The sequence below is a fragment of the Monodon monoceros genome, unplaced genomic scaffold, assembly GCF_005190385.1.
Source record: "Monodon monoceros isolate NGI ecotype Baffin Bay Population unplaced genomic scaffold, NGI_Narwhal_1 Super_Scaffold_15, whole genome shotgun sequence".
Taxonomy (NCBI): Eukaryota; Metazoa; Chordata; class Mammalia; order Artiodactyla; family Monodontidae; genus Monodon; species Monodon monoceros.
The window spans coordinates 50,950,928-50,965,521 of NW_021703771.1; the positions used below are offsets into that span (position 1 = coordinate 50,950,928).

At 34.3% G+C, this 14,594-nt stretch overlaps 1 protein-coding gene across 1 annotated transcript in view; it reads right to left on the reverse strand.

Moving 5' to 3' along the window:
- TRDN (triadin) overlaps nt 1–14,594 on the reverse strand; it is a 118,327-nt gene that overhangs the window by 66,691 nt on the left and 37,042 nt on the right. The gene's annotated exons all lie outside the window — the stretch shown is intronic.

The window sequence follows — 14,594 nt, forward strand, 5'->3', positions numbered from 1 at the left end:
TCTCCGTTAGTTTACTAGGCAATATATAATAAACATGATTTCTTGCTGTACATATTCCATAAAATACCACTTAAGTGGCTGCATGGCATGTCATTCCATGGCTATGCATAATTTAGTTGAACAGCTTTCTACCCTGGGACATGGCAGAAGTTTTCTCAGCACATATTAATGATTTTTGTATAAAGAGAATTTCCTAAATATAGAATTTCTGGGCAAATAATATAATCACTTTTATATCTTTTGAGAATATATGTATATATTTGAAAATTAGTTTATTTTTGAAAATAAAAATAATTTGTTTCCTTATCCTTGACAACCCTGGGTATTACCGGTATTCAAAATATGTTCAATCACACAGGAGGAAAATTCTACTTCATTTGCAATTCTTTGATTGCTAGAGATAAGCTTTTTTATATGTTTATTTTTCATTTATATTTCTTATCCTGTGAAGTTTTTTGTTCATTTTTCTATAAACCTCCTTCTGGTGGTTTATAAAGTTGTGTACACATATACATACATACTTAATGTATATGTATATATTTTGTATATGTATATTTGCATATACGTATATGAGTGTGTCTACATGTAAATGTACTTACATGTATGCATGTGTGTATACATATATGCTTATAAATAAACACACACATATAGGATAGTACCACTTTATCTAAACTTACGTTGCACTTTTTTCCTTCAACTGTTTACTTTTTCTTTTTATGGCTTTTTTTTTTTTTTTGCGGTACGTGGGCTTCTCACTGTTGTGGCCTCTCCCGTTGTGGAGCACAGGCTCCGGTCGCGCAGGCTCAGCGGCCATGGCTCACGGGCCCAGCCACTCCGCAGCATGTGGGATCTTCCCGGACCGGGGAACGAACCCGTGTCCCCTGCATCGGCAGGCGGACTCTCAACCACTGCGCCACCAGGGAAGCCCTTTTTATGATATTTTTATGTATAGAGTAAACATTTAAAAATTTTGTAACTCATTTTTCTTCTGTAAAGTTGCTGCCTTTGCATAACTAGAAAGCGTCCCCTCAATGGAGAGCAGGCATATATGACTATATTGACAAGCCTTGACTCATAGAAAGTTATCTCTAGAGGAAACTTAGAGACTATATGGAACAAATATATCATGTTTCATTTAAGAACAATTGAAGACCAACCAGAAATTACACAGATGTGGAGTAAATAACTGAGTACTAAAGAGAAAAAATACCCCTAACAATCCAAATATTTTTGCCAAAATTACAGCTTAACAATATATTTCATATACTTTAAATATGAGCTACTTTGTCTACAACAATTAAAGAATTACATATTAGGGAAGAGAAAATTTTGATTAATCACATTCTAATATACATAAGTAAATATTTTCAATTTTATCTCTAAATTACATTCCTAAATTTTTTTTTAAAAGCAAAGTTTCAAATTTCTTTGACATTAAAAATTAAAAAACAATTTTTCCACTCCCAACCGGAAACTTCTTTGACATTTTTTACAAAATGAATTTCACCTAAATGGAGTTACTCTTAGAATAATCTTCGCCATTATCATCATCACTATCATCGTTACTTTGGCCACTACTTCTACAGGTAGGACTACAACCACTACTATCATGATAAGGAAGGGCTAGAAGTGCAAGATTAACCTTAGAAACAAAGGCTGAGGGACTAACTCCTCGATAAATGCAGACATTTATTTCCACTTAATAGCATATACATTAGGCTAAGACAGTTTCAGGGAACCAAAAAAAGAATGCTATGACTTCCTCCATGTCTTTCCTAATCAATTTATTTATTGTAATACAGGAAAACAGGGACACATACTGTAATTTATTCATATTAATGGATCCTGTTTTGCCCCATTAACAAAATTAAGAGAGATGATTGATAACAAATAAACTTATTTTGTTATTGTACAAATGTTATCAGATATGTAACTGAATCTTTAAAGTACAAAAATAAAGTTTGAACCCTCAAACAGATGTGTGCACTGCGTACTTAAAGTATAAATTCAGTTCATAAGACAATTTTTAGTTGTTGACAGAAGAAATGAAAATACCACATGCAAAATTAAGTACTCTAGTTAATAAAGTTTTCTTCATTTCTTTACCCATAAAATGGTACTTTCCTCCCCTATATAGAAATAAAATAAATGACATAAAATTCTAGACTGACTAGGGAAAAGAAAATCAAATGCATTCTAGTGTATATATTATTAGTAGGTATTAATAATAACCAAACATAACTAATACAACTATTTTTAGATGACAATGGTAAATCTAGGCATATATTTTTAAGAGTAAAAAGCTGATGAGAAACATCAGTGGTAAAATCATTTAATTAAAATTTTAAAACAACTTTAGGTATAAATTAATAATAGTAACAATGAATCTCCTTTCTTCCCTGAAAATCTATGTGAATACATATCCCAAGCTCTAAAATTCAATTTAGTTGAAATGATACCAAGATGGAAAAATAACTTTAAAAAACAGATTTCAGTTTGTACCTGAGGTGGTGCTCAAAGAAAGAAAAATTAGAAAGAACTCATATCATATCCTCTCACTGAATTTCGTGTGAAATTCCCATCTTCTAATGGCAGTTCTGAAAATGGATGAATGATAGAAATACTTTGAAATGCGATTCAAGACTCAAGTGGGGCTACAAGTGAATCAAATGATTCGCGGGAGAGTAAGTGCATTATAAGTGTGTAGGAGAGGCCCACGTGAAAGCTGATATGTTGCTAAACTCCAGTTTTTTAACTTCTGGAAGGCTTCCTACTATCACTATATAGAGAACATGGGAAGAATTGCTTTTGCTCTTTAGATTCACTTCAGTGAACTGTGTGTAAGACAGTATTTCTGCAGACAATAACATACACACCTGCTTGGTATCTCGAACCTGAATAAATAAATGTACTGAGATTTGATACAAAATTAGTTGAATTCTGGTCCCATTTTTAAAAGACAGAAAAATTTTTATGGGATAAGAATTTCTACATTTTTTCCCTTTTTTATCAGGAAATTGAGAGAGTATATAAATTCAGGGAGTAATGCAAGTTCAGAGTTAAAATATGACTTTTAATTTTTTAAAGAACTGATTTTAATATAAATTCCAAATTTTATTTCACCTTACAGTCCTGCCAAAACAATTATGGTACAATATTTTAAACAAATAAAAATGACAAAGTTAACACTAAACAATTTTTTAATCTTTTCTATTTTTTTTCATCCTCACATCCTCAAAAATTCCACTTAAGAATTAATCAAGATTCCAAGGTGATGAAAACATTCTGACTATCCAACAGCAAAACCATAAGCAATTTGAAAGTAACCTGAAGGTTACCCTGCTTAAGGAAAATTATGTGCTGCCTTTGTTATGGAAACACACTAGGTTGTAACTTTCAATTTCCATTCAGATTTACTTATAGAAGCCACACAGTGCCAAGAAGAATAAAATTGAGGGGAAATAAATTGCCTTCTCTGACAGCTGGTCAAGATATATGCAAAGAATAGAGTGTGTAATCTGAGATTATTTAATGTTTGAGAAGCACTTTGGAGATGAAAACAGCTAGTTATTGATATGGTGGAAAAATGAGAGGTAAATATTACTGAGAAATTTGATATGGGTGATGTTTCTTTTTTTATAAATTTATTTATTCATTTATTTAATTTTTGGCTGCATTGGGTCTTCGCTGCTGCACACAGGCCCTCTCTAGGTGCAGCGAGCGGGGGCCACTCCTCGCTGCGGGGCGCAGGCTTCTCATTGTGGTGGCTTCTCTTGTTGCAGAGCACAGGCTCCAGGCACGCGGGCTTCAGTAGTTGTGACACATGGTCTTCAGTAGTTGTGGCTCGCGGGCTCTAGAGTGCAGGCTCAGTAGTTGTGGTGCATGGGCTTAGTTGCTCCACGGCATGTGGGATCTTCCGGGGCCAGGGCTCGAACCCGTGTCCCCTGCATTGGCAGGTGGATTCCCAACCACTGCGCCACCAGGGAAGCCCTGGGTGATGTTTCTTGAAAGTTGGTGTCTCACAATTGGAGCAGAGCAGCGAGGATATGTGACAGTACTTTCCATGCCTACTTTTTCATTCCATTCGTTTTGATTTCATACAAATTATTTTGATTGCCAGGTAGCCAGAATCAGCTTCAAAAAAAGTGGGGATCTGCACTGCTATATTTAACATGGATAACCAACAAAGACATACTGTATAGCACAGGGAACTCTGTTTAATGTTATGTGGCAGCCTGGATGAGAGGGGAGTTTGGGGGAGAATGGATACCTGCATACGTATGGTTGCAGGTATGTATATGTACCATATGTATGGTTGAGTCGCTTTGCTGTGCAGCTGAAACTATCACAACATTGTTAATCGGCTATACTAGAATATAAAATAAAAAGTTAAAAACAAATAGTTCAAAACAAAACAAAAAAAAACAAACAAAAAAGAAGTGGGGATCTGGCTGAAGGGCCAAGAGACTCTGCTCCATAAAGTAAAATTAGGGCTGCTTATGTAGTAGCTCCAAAGACCACAGCCAGGTTATGCATTGGAGAATAAATCGTAAGTCTCCTGAGAGAATTCACTTAACCTCATCATGCCTTATTAATCAGATGAGGAAAGTGCCATGCCCCTTGCCCATTATTATTCCTATGGGAATAATACAATACAGTCTCTTCTAGGATGCTCAAGGAAGACACCTATATTCTAGAATGGCATAAATAAAATATTGCATATTCATTTCATAAAAGCATTAATTTGAATTTCACAGTTAACTGTGCAATGTGGCTTGTGGAATACTCTAACACTAAATTTTTTCTTCAAAAATTAGAGAGCAAAGGAGAGCAGGGCAGTATATACTATCAGTGAAAAAAAAGTTATTTCAAAATTATAGTAAGAATGTAATTCCCAGTCACAAGAATGACCTTTGCTATATTTTTAAGTGTTCCAGAAAACATGCATATAAGTAAGAATTTTGGAGAAACTCTACTGAAAAGACTTTTAAGCAAATAAAGTTGAAAAGTGAAGAATCCATCTTTTAACTTGCATATTTTATTAATCCTAGTGTTTGAAGAATGTCTGTGTATCAATAGCAAAAACAAACTTATAGTTACCAAAGGGGAAACGTGGCAGGGAGGGATAAATCAGAAGCTTGGGATGAACACACACACACTACTATATTTAAGATAGATAGTGAGAAGATAGCACAGCTGTTACAATAGCTGTTTGCTTAGATTGCCTACACCATTTTTATCAGATAAATTATAGGTAGCAAGTTATAAGATTATCAATGAGGAATGAAATTTTCTTTATACAGTTTTTTATCTCAGCCACTAAAATATTTTTATTTTACAGGAAAGACATGAACCTATTGATATGATGCAATCCTTACTTGTAGTGAACTTTGAAGAATAAACAGGTAATAGGATGCTTCTGCTACATTTTAGTATCACATACTCTTTTGCCATTGCTGTATTTCCCCTGACAGATGTGATGAATCCATGCTGGCAAAACAGTAGTTCACAGACTTAAGAAAATTAGTTTCATTTTGAGAATTTTTCAAGTGCTCTTTTCTTGTTGTACGAGAAAACCTAAACGACTAAACTATTGATTTTAGGAAGTCAACCTCTGTAAGAACAAATAAACTTTATGAAAATAAATGATAAAAAAAGATAGATAACCAACAAGGATCTACTGTATAGCACAGGGAAATCTACTCAATATTATGTGATAACCTATATGAGAAAAGAATCTAAAAAGATGATATATGTATATGTATAACTGAATCACTTTGCTGTACACCTGAAACTAACACAACATTGTAAATCAACTACACTACAATAAAGAAAAAGAATGTCTATGTATCATATACATAGAAATCTGTGACAACTAAATTATGCTTTTCTAGTATAAACTGAATGAAAATAGATTTTGAGAGGCAAGTTAAATCATGACAATTCACAAAAACAATCTTTATCAAAATAATCCTAGACATTCTAAATGACATATATCTAAGATTGGTAAACCATAGGAAGTAACCTAGAGAAATTTTTAGAAGAATCCAGATTCTAAGCACTTAAAGAAAAGCTATTCACTCTCTTTCAAGGTAAAAATTGCTTTTGTCTTAAACCGGAAACGGACCCCCTGCCAATTTCAATCATGAAAGCCCTAAACTGCCATCTCTTTCCCCAGATTTAGGGTATGTGATTATTGTAATATTTCAGAGGATGATTTGGCCACCTAATCTACCTGCAAAGATGAAGAGATATACACCTATATTTTGCGTTATCTAGCACTCCTTGCTACCCACTCACTCCCTCTACCCTTCCAGGAAGTGAACTTCTTTTTCCAGTAGTGGGATTAGAAAGTGAACACTCCCCTAACCCTAAAACATAGGAATGGGTCTTTAAGACAAGCCTGACCACTTAGAACATTCCCTCTTGCCTAAGACTGCGAAGGGATGGGGTAATCAGAGTCCTCCTCAGTTTTCTTGGAACTACTGGAGTTATACTCTCTTTCTGCTTGGTTTACCAAGCTGGTGGGGTCTACCAGTAGCCCTCTAGCCCACCAGTTGAAGAATCTGCTGCAAGATAGAAAGAGGTAAAGTCCAGATACCACTGTGTGGGTTCACAGAGCCAGCTGTGTTTACAGTCAGATTTATCTCTGGACTTCCAGTTATATGAGAATATAAAAACTCCTTTAATTTGGTTGTGTTTGCATTACCAGCCATTGGAAGTTCTGACTGATGCTCTTGCTTCTGCTAGGAATGAAAATAATTATTTTCCTTCATCTCTGTCATGAGGGGTGATCAGTCAGAATGATCTAAATATCCAGATTCCTTTTTTAAAAAAAATTATTTTCATTTTTGAAAGAAAATCTCAAATCTCACTCTTATTTTTTGAGTGGCTGTGTTGTCTTGGTCGTAAACGAAATGAGGTTTTTTTGGGGTTTTCAAGGTCAGATTCTAATATTGAAGTGCTCCTTCTAGGAAGAGCTCACTTGTGTTCTGGTTGAGTGAGAGGCAGGATATCTCCCTTCCTGGGCAGTGGGCCCTCGCTATGACCTGCTAGCCACTTCCCAGTACTCCTTACTGCCAAGTAATAGATGTCTCTTCTTGTATTAGTTCCGGTAAGCCTAGGTTTCCCCTACCTTTTGAACTTTTCATTTTCAACTTAGCAGTTACTCCCCATTCAGGATAATTGTTTTCCTACAAATAGTAATCTGAATTTAAAGGTGAAAAGCAATGGTAAGTGCATAACTAGAATTCACTTTCTGAAACAATATGTACTGAACTCTTAACACATTACAGGTAAAATACATTGGGTTTTACTAATCTAACTTGGGCAAGGATTTCTGATGAATTCCTTTTTTTTTCTTTAAAAAAAAATGGTCTTACTGAAACTCCACTTTTAAAAGCCAACTTTTCTTTCAAGAATTGCCTCAAATGCCTCACTTCTTTTGAAGTGAACACTACTGTTCTTACCTATGATTCTATAACATTTTTTGATTAATACAATGATATGGGTGAAATTATCCCAACTCTTGTATAGTTCTTTTGTTTTCAACAAAGCTCCAGGTTGGAAGCAAGTCATTTACCCTTTCATAGAACTTAGCACAGCACTTTTTTATACAGCGAGGCCCCAACAAACACTTATTAAACGTGAAAAACTTCATAAGTTTTGCTAAGGGAATCAGCTAAAGAAAGTGTCATGTTAAATAACATCTATTTCTACATATAGAAGGATGTGTGGTAGGCAGTGATTTCTATCCAGAAAAATAAATACAAATGAAAAAATATTTTTATGACATGATAAAATGTTGAATTGAGATGTATGTTTACTGACAGAAGTAAAAGCATATCTGTTCAGAAATTTTGCCATTTGCAGCAACATGGATGGACTTGGAGGGCATTATGCTAAGTGAAATAGTCAGACAGAGAAAGATAAATACTGTATGATATAACTTATATGTGGAATCTAAAAAATACAACAAACTAGTGAATATAGCATAAAAGAAGAAGACTCGCAGATATAGAGAAGAAACTAGTGGTTATCAGTGGGAAGAAGGGGGAGAGGGGCAATGTAGGGATAGGGGAGTGGAAGGCACAGACTATTGGGTGTAAGATAGGCTCAAGGTTGTTTTGTTCAACACAGGGAATACAGCAATATTTTGTAATAACTATAAATGGAGTATAACCTTTAAAAATTATATAAAAATTGAAGTTAAAAAAACACATCTGTTCAGGTACATCTCATAAGAAGTGGGAAGTTTAGCTGGTCAACAAAATTAAGTCTTCCACAGAGGACGAAAGACTAGTGGGGCACAGAAAAAGATGTGCAATCTCTTTGACTAAAAAAAGCATGTATTTACTAAATAATGTCAATAATTAAGCAGAGACATTCCTTTCTAATGAGGCAATTAAAACTAGCATCTTGAACATTATTAAGGTTCTCCAAAAGATGCAACAACTGGGAGAGGTTTCTACAACCAGATTAGGCAGAATAAATGTGCAGATGAATAAAAGTGCTGAGGATCAATTTACACGTGACGGTACATTTTCTTAGTCAGCTGGGGCTGCCGTCAAAAAATACCACAGACCACAGATGGGGTGTCTTAAACAACAGAAATTTATTTTCTCACAGTTTTGGAAGCTGGAAGTCTTAGTCAGGGTGCCAGCATGGTCAGATTCTAGTGAGGACTCTCTTCCTGACTTGCAGATGGCTGTCTTCTCACTGTGTCCTCACATGGCAGAGAGAGCACAGCAAGCTCTCTACTGTCTCGTGGTATAAGGGAACTAATTCTATAATGAGGGCTCTACCCCCATGACCTAACCTAAACCTAATTACCTCCCAAAGACCTCATCTCCAAATACCATCACACTGAGGAACAGGGCTTTGACATGTGAATTCGGGGTGGGGGGGGACACAATTCAGTCCGTAGCATGCATGTTTCCATCTGATTATTTAAAAACTACTCAAAAGAATATTAATATATTTAAGCGTAATAACCATAGCTATTTTAATAGAGCTATATCTTTCATACTAAATTAAAGGAAATCATGGCCATGGAGCCGTACTACCAGTACATGCCCAAGTAGCCCAAATCAAAATGTCAGTGTGTACTACACATAGTGGGATAGTTTAGGGATGGAAATTAATTAACAAGACCCATGATGTGACTTTTTTTATGACAATGATTTTGACATATTTAATCAGATTCATTTTAGGAAAATAATCCATCCTGACGTCATGAACCCAGAAAGTCTCATGCAAGAAGATAAATCATTTTAGGGCCTGAATTTCTGAGTTTGAAGTTTGGGTATGGAATTGACAGAAAATCTCCCAAATTCTGTGGATTCAGTTTTAGGCAAAGAAAAGTTAGACACTGGTTCCTAGCAAATATGATTTGAACAGGACAGACATAAGATCCATGAACTATATTCAGTTCTTTTGAGAAATTAGCTTTCTAGTATTTTACATTTCGGTTGACACATTTTCTTCCTGTGCTAAATATACATAATTGAAATGCTTTTACCTAGCCCCAGCAGTCTTCCTGCTAAATTGTCCCATTGTCATTGAATTACAAACCCAGTGAAATAGAAAAGGACTGAGTAATGACATGCTATTTCAATTTGGAAAAAAATTCTAAATTCAATGCTTCAAAATCATTAGCTTTCCATGATTTGTTGGCTCTAATGTGTGTTTTTTACTTTCTTTTCCTTACAGACATTTTCATGGAAATCAACTCTTCCTTGAGAATTAATCATCTCCTGCTGCTTTTACCCCACAAGGAGTAGTAATCCTGTCATTCTGGTGTCACAGTAGCTTCTACTTTATTTCCATTAAGAGAGTGTGACAGTCCCCCCAAACCAAAAAGAGCACACTGCATATTCATACTCTTTTCATATAAATGTACTCGGTAATAATAATAATGACTTCATGTATTGTTTCTGCTTAAAACTATGGTCATATAAAATGATTGGTTTCTCATGTTGTATCAGCTACTTTCTGGAAATTTAAGGAAACGCAAGAACTAAGACCTAAATTTCTTTCAAGTTTACTTCTCTGGGTGAGTTTTTAGGCATTTGTTTCATGAATCAACCTGCTTTATTTTTGATATACTTAAATATAAGGTTTTTAAAATAAATAAAACTTATAATGAAATACCTTTATTTTCATTAGTAATATAAATTGACACTTTCTATAGTCACTCCAGAATCAATGCTATTGCCATAATTGGATTAAAAGCAGACACATAGATTTTTTTTTTTTTTGCCGTACGCGGGCCTCTGACTGCTGTGGCCTCTCCCGTTGAGGAGCCCAGGTTCCGGACCCGCAGGCTCAGCGGCCATGGCTCATGGGCCCAGCCGCTCCGCAGCATGTGGGATCTTCCCGGACCGGGGCATGAACCCGCGTCCACTGCATCGGCAGGCGGACTCTCAACCACTGCGCCACCAGGGAAGCCCAGACACATAGATTTAAAAAAAAAATTTATTGCAGTACAGTTGATTTAAAATGTTAGTTTCTGCTGTACAGCAAAGTGAATCAGTTATATATATACATATATCCACTCTTTTTTAAGATTCTTTTCCCATATAGGTCATTACAAAGTATTGAGAAGTGTTCCCTGTGCCATACAGTAGGTCCTTATTAGTTATCTATTTTATATATAGTAGTGTGTATGTGTCAATCCCAATCTCCCAGCTTATCCCTCCCTCCCTGCCCCTTCCCCCCGGTAACCATAAGTTTGTTCTCTACATCTGTGACTCTATTTCTGTTTTGTAAATAAGTTCATTTGTACCATTTTTTAGATATAAGTGATATCATATGTCTTTCTCTGTCTGACTTACTTCACTCATTATGACAATCTCTAGGTCCATCCATGTTGCTGCAAATGACATTATTTTGTTCTTTTTTTATAGCTGAGTAATATTCCATTATATATATGTACCACATCTTCTTTATCCATTCTTCTGTCTAGAATTTTTAAATATCTAATAAAGTAAAATATTTAAGAATTTTTGTGAGAAAAAATATATGCTTAGAATTGGATACCATTATAATAGGATATTACTATATTTTGTTTAACTTGAACCCAAATCTTCATTAAGCTATTTGAAAGGTTTAGACAGATCAGAATAACCTAGCTCAAACCCTCATCTTTCTGAACAGAGTCTGTATATCTCATGAAGAAAATACACATATTGCATGAAGAAAATGCAGCCTGAAAATTCAGAGAGAGAAGATTTGCTGTGTGGTTTTTTTTTTAAATCATCTAATCTATAGGGGAAAAAAAGCAGCTTCCTGTGCCTTTCAAAAGACTTCCAAATGAGCTTGAATCTCTTTTATGTATTTCTGAAAAGAACATTAAGGTATCCATGCCCATATTTCAAAAATGCAAGCAATTAGGTAAACACAAATAATACTTTATACAAATCTTTCTTCTAAGGAGCACATAGGGTTTTTGAAACAGCTGATAAAGCTGCACACATGACATGAAAGGAAACTGAAACAGAGGAGTTAAAGAGAACCAGTTTTCTGAAGTCTACTCATTATTGGAGTTTTCAAAGTATTATGTATTGCTTAGTCCCTAACATCTTCATCCTCTGAATTGTTTGTCCAAATAGACCTAAAATTGATCTTAAATTGTATGTGAAGAAGATGCCACTCATTGGCAACTAATTTCTCTGGGAAATTAAAGTTCTGATACAAAACAATTTGAAAAAGCAAACAGATAAACAAAATGATGAATAGTTGAACTTTTTCCTTCTAGCCCCTTCACACCCATCAACATTTCAGTTTTTATTGAGCAGGAGAGCAGTCACTTTGTGGAGTATTCTGGAGATAAAATTATATCCTCAGCACCTCAAGGAGTAAGAAATAAATGGAAAATTAGGTCATTGTCCTCTAAGAACCTACTTGGTATTTACTGTCAGGTGGACTTGACTTTGGTTTTGGTGTTAATCACTAGGAGAGTGGAGCCACTTCCCTCAGAGTCAATCCAGGGTCAACTCTAGGTGTTGGAACTGTCAGTATTACATGGAACAGTGAAATTCCCTAACCTATCATTTGAAAAGCTTATCCAAATAGGATTTTACTATTGACAGACACATATTTCTGACCTTAGATCACCCAGAGCAGTTATTTCGGTGGAGTGAGCATTTTTATAGGCTTTATTTGACTAAGCTTATTCAAGCATTACAGCTGCATTAGTATTACCAAGTCATAGCAAATTTGGTAAAATAAGCTTTATAAAATTGTGTTTGCCCTATAGCATGCGTTTTTAGAAACTACTAAGCAGCTTTCCCTTGAGTAACATAGCTCTACAGTTATGCTCTACAAGATGCTTGCCATCCAATGTCTCCCTCCATTGTAGAAGAGAAGAGAAGTGAGAAACAATTTAGGGATCATTTTTCTTGCATAAAAAACTCACTTTCCTCTTTAATTTTATAACAAAAAGCATTAAATATTCAAATATGAATATTAAACCCTTTGATTCATTATTAAAGGAGGTTCTTCAAAGATGGCATCAATTCTATTCTGCATCTTACTTCTGAGGAAGTGTGCCTCCTAAAAAGACTCCACAGATTGTAAAAAGAATCAGATCATAAAAAAATTTGCTAAGGCAATTTTCAGGAGAAAATCATAATGGTTAATACCCTAGTCCTAAAACTGATCATAATTATGTTGCTTTAGGCATATATAGCATCTCTGCTCCAGGGAAATTAAAGATATTCTAGATCAAAATAAGTCTAGAATAATAAAGATAAAGACACTCACACAAGCCAGATTTTCTGGATATACATATGTATGTGTGTGTGTATATATATATGTGTGTATATATATATATATAATTTTATTTATATATAAAATTTCCTGTGGAAAACTCAGTCATTTCAGAAGCCACAGTGACTCAAAAAGAGCACTTATGTTCCAAAGTTCCAAAGGTCACTGTGGAATTATTCAAGTGATGGCTTCTGGTAGTAATGCTCTTGATTGTTTTTCTTCTGTTATAGAAATGTTAGATTAAAAAATATGTGTATGTGTATGTATTTTGAAATTTGTATGCACAACTAAGCACGCACACACACACACACACACACACACACACACAAATATGGTAGGTTAGGCAAGCATATGCCATCTACATATTTTAATGAAATGATAGACCATCAAAACCCAAAGTAACTGCAATTAGGTCAGATACTTAATTACTTGTCCAAATTATTCATTTTTCACTAACTTGAAATATTAGATCCTTTTAATCAGATATTTAACTGTTAAATAATTCTATCCTTTATGCCTTAATCCATAAACTATAATGTAAATAAAGACTACACATTTTATTTTTTGCCAAAAGAATCAACATGTATGAATGTTACGCTTTCAGAGAAAATTTTCTTGTAGATTATGGGCTTTGTATGATTTAATTATAACATGTCATAAAAAACTTAATGATTGCTAAATTAAAATATTTACAGTAAAAATGTTTCTTCAAAGAATAACCCCTTCCTTCACCAATCCCAGAAAAAGAAAACATTCGCTCCAATAATTTTAAAATGCCGGAAGCATAAATGCAATTAAACAGAATAAAATCCTGGCTGTAATATTTGCTGATTGATCCTAAGAAAATTTACTCAACAAAATCTACCACCCTCAGTACTCACAATGTGGGGAATCCTTTCAGGTTAATAAACAGCTTAAAAGTCATACAGTGAAAGGTCAAAAAATAGATTTGAACCTTTTTTAGTATTATTTAGATAACATATCTTTAGTATTAAAAAAAAAAAAGCTTTTCAATTTATCACTCAATCGTGAAGAATTCTCAGTTGCCAAATGATCAGATCCCATTCTCTAACAAGAAGGCCTAAAAATTGCAAAACCCAAAACAAACAAACAAGAAAAATAAGTCTAGAATATGATCCCAGCCCAGAATATGCCTCTGTAATACAGAAAGTGTTAAGGTACACAGTCTGTGAGAACCACAATTCCTTATTTATAAAAATGACAATTTTTGAACCCATAGACTCCATAGTACTACCAAAATGTTTATAGCAAAATAGCAACATTTCCTGGTGTCCTACAAATTGTTTCTCATGAAATTGAAAATAATCTATAAAGTTTGTCTTAATTATGTAAAGCAGAACATTTTAATGAAATCACTTATTAATTTATTCAGTTGTTCATTTGTACTTCTCACAGACCTTATGAATAAAAGTCTTTTTTAAAACTCATTATTCTGGTGCCTCTTATGAAATAGTATTTTATTATTTTTCATATGGCCCTTTCTATAGTCACATAATCCTCAGATTCTATGACCTGTAAAGCAAGCCATTAGTGAATGGGACAAAATCAATTTGCCCTGCAATGGATCGTGATGAAAGACTGAATAGCTGCTAAGGAGACTTTCCATAAATAGATTTGCAAACCTAAATGAGAAATTAAAAAGCACTTAAGAGGGAAGACATATGGGAACATATGTATATGTATAACTGATTCACTTTGTTATAAAGCAGAAACTAACACACCATTGTAAAGCAATTATACCCCAATAAAGATGTTTAAAAAAAAAAAAAAAAAGCACTTAAGTATTCTTTTTGTCTTTTTTT